At 36.2% G+C, this 3,502-nt stretch overlaps 1 pseudogene; it reads right to left on the reverse strand.

The window, feature by feature from the left end:
- Positions 1-232: 232 nt before the first annotated feature.
- On the reverse strand, positions 233-2,938 carry LOC137752028 (DNA endonuclease RBBP8-like; annotated as a pseudogene).
- Positions 2,939-3,502: the final 564 nt, after the last annotated feature.

Here is a 3,502-nt window from a genome sequence, read left to right on the forward strand (position 1 = left end):
GAAAGCACCTTATTATTTTAAAGGTGCAAAAGCAAGAAAATACAACATAAACTTATTCACATTTTTAAGTAGTCATCTGTGTGATGGGTAAATACCATTTAAAAACATTTTCAGTAGAAAAATGATTTGTAAATCAGTTTACAGAAAACCAAAAAAATCAGTGTTTAATACCAACTTTAACTATAAATAACTAAAAAGAAAATTGTCCTCTTTTCTCTTTTTGCTTCAACATTTATGTCTTCTGCTCTTTGCCTTTGGGAGAAAATATTGCACTGTAAGGCTGCCATCTTTTGGGATGAGGACAAGAATCAAGATCTTCTTTAATGTAACCTCTTTCCATGCAAGTCTGAGAGGAAGGAAAACCAACTTCCCAGAAATTCTCTGGTGTGTTGGGTGGAATGTAGCAAAATTGGTGTCCAGCAGGAAGCCAACTTCTTTCCCCTTTCTTCTGCTGGAAAATCTGCATAATAAAATTTCACATTCCTTACATGTGTGTCCAAGCAATTTTCTTCTCTCTTCTTTTTTCCGAACCACCTCAATGTGAGGAAAATTTTGTAAGCTAGTTTCTCTTTCATCATCTTTAAAATATGGCTCCACAAATGCTTTCTGTTTGACCTTATCTTGTTTATCACTATGAGTGTTTTTTATCTTTTTGTAGTAGCTGACAACACCTTCTCTTCATCTGCTACTTGGGGGAAGCTATCCACCAAACAGGATTCATATTTTTCATGTGTAGTCCGATCAAACATATCTTCCAAGCTATCATACATTTTTCTTTCTCCATTTGCACTTTTTTCTCCCTTCTGCTCTTGCTTCTTCATTTTTAAAAGCATAGTTTCACTAACCAAGGTACAGTCCAGGTCCACTGTCTCTCCTCCTGCTAATCTTGACTGACTGCCATACTTTATATCTACTACAGTAATATCCATTTTATACTGAGAAAGGTCTGCTCTTGGATCTATACTCCACTGGATATTTTCAAAGGATACATCTTGGTTGTTTTGTGGAGACTTTATTTTAGCAATTCTGTTAATGGATTTAACAGAAGAAATGGTTCAAATTCACATGCTCCACGGATTGACCTGATTTTTATTTTTATAGGCTCATGAGAACCAGCACCCTTCATGTCATCAAAAAGATTCTCTGTCTCTAAACTTTCACGTGGATGCAGAGGGATTCTAAAGATAGGATTTTCTTCCTTTATTTGTAACAGTGTTTTATTATCTGGAGATTTACTCAAGGATTGGAAAAGAGACTCCTGTAAACAGGACTCTTTTGGTTTAACCCACAGCTCCCACTCAAGGCCTTATGGCTTGAGGAAGAGCCCTTTGGAATGGGCTTCAAAACTTCATAGTCACTTGCTTAAATCTGAGTTTAGAGTTCTCACTTCCTTGGCTTTTCTCTTGACACTGAATAGCTGAAAATCAATCAGACAGATCCAGAGGTTTATCCATCACATAGTCTCCATTCATGGAAGAACAACTATCCACTGCAAAAGGAAAAGAATTTTCTTTATCAAAGGAGGTTTTGGGGCAGCTTATTTCATCTTCACTTTCTTCCTCAATCTTCTTCCTTTTGGTTCTGCCTCCCAATGATTTCAGGGGTACTACATGTTTATCTTTATCAGTAACAGTATCTTTAGTGTGATCAATACTATCCTGTTCACTTAGGGGTTCACTTGTCTTTCTATTTATAAGCATCTGCTTATTAGAAGACGACTGGTTAGTGATCTTGTTCACTTCAGCTCCAAGATTATGATGTGTGAAAAGAGCACCATCTTCAGATTTTGATCTAGGTTTCTCTAATCTATAATTAGAAGTGTTGCTGAAAGGCACTGTTTTCAGATTTTTGTCTTGTTTTGTTTTGTTTTTGTTTTTGTTTTTTTCCCCAGTCTCTAAAAGAGAAGGGAAAAAAACTTGTATTCAAACTTAAACTACTTTTCACATTAGAGGTAGCTCCAAGTACAGGAGATGATACCTGAGTGGTCAATTCTTCTTGAGGAGGGGTCTTTGAATTAGAATCTGAAAATGTTAAACTATCTTCACCATTTCTTCTAGATTCCTCAAAATGTCTTTTTTTTTTTTTTTTTTTGGTGATCTCATTCCAGGCAGTGGTAGAGCTCATCACCAAGAGGGTTCCTAGGGCCTCAAGATTCAGATTCATCTTGAACACTAAGTCCAACTGTTTCAGCAACAACTGTAGCTAAATAATCAGGAGAATAACTGCTTTTTCCATATGTTTTAGCCATTGGAGCTTGACTCTGATCACAAGTGATGGTCACTAGAATTTCACTTTCATTAGGTTTATGTTGTGGATGAGTTGAAGACTTTGGTACTTTTTTCAATTCATGTGCACACGCAGAATGCTCCAGTTTAGTATGTGTTTGTTCTACGTGTTGGATGTGGAGGTTCTCCTTTCTTTGTAGCCGGTTAGCACCAGAAAATGGAAACGTTGTTATTGGTGAATCTGGAATAATATCTTCCTCAGATTCAAGATCAGTTGCTTGATGTGGTTGATCATTCTCAATTTTCTGCTGCAGCTATTCAGAAAACATTTTATTTTCTTCCTGTAGGTATTCTTTTCATTAATAAGCTCTGTGATAACTTTAAGATTCTGCTGTCGAATATTTTCAAACTCTTGTTGTTTCTTCCGCTTATGTTCTTCAGTTACTGCACAGCAATCACATAATCCTGCTCTTAATTGATCTTCTAAAACCTTAATGGTTTCATGAAGGACTTTCTGTTGCTCTCTCAGCTGCTGATTTTTGGTGAAGAATTCTTCTAGTCTTTGTGCATCTAAAATTCATTCCTTTTTCGGTTTGGTTACTTTTACTTGTAAACCTTGTACTTCTTTATCATGATACTCCTTTAGTTTTCTCCAAAGATCCTTAGTCATTAGATACATCTGGGTTTCCACAACTGCTTCCAGAGACAGTCATCTTGCTTAATATGCTCCACACTTCTACTGCTTAATGTTTTCTGACCTTTTCTGTTACATTATATAGTTGTCTTTGGCCAGTTTAAATGCAGCTTGCAAGATTGCCTCGAGATTCTTAAAAGCCCCAGCAGGGAAGCAGGCACACTCTGGGGCTGAGCAGAGAAGGCCGTTTGCTTTTCTCCTTGTTTGCCATTTGCTTTTCTCCTAGTTCCCTCACTAATCGACCAAACTGCCAGTGGCCAAGGCTCCCCCTCGGGACAGCCCGAGCTTTTCAGGGCTGGGGGAGGGCCCTAAACTGATTGTTGATAAACATTAACTTAAAAAGAACACCACAGTCAATCTGAGATTTTATTCTCATACAATAAATATGCCTTAGAGGATATTGGCAATACTAAAGCCTGTTTTGGTTTTGGTTTTAGCTCCTCATTTTAATGACATATCATTAATGAAAAGCTCTTTCCTCCAAAATAATATATATATATATAAATATATTATATAATATATATATATATATATATATATATATATATATATATATATATATAATACTTTGCACTTTCCCTTC

The sequence above is a fragment of the Eschrichtius robustus genome, chromosome 18 (assembly GCF_028021215.1).
Source record: "Eschrichtius robustus isolate mEscRob2 chromosome 18, mEscRob2.pri, whole genome shotgun sequence".
NCBI classification, from domain to species: Eukaryota; Metazoa; Chordata; class Mammalia; order Artiodactyla; family Eschrichtiidae; genus Eschrichtius; species Eschrichtius robustus.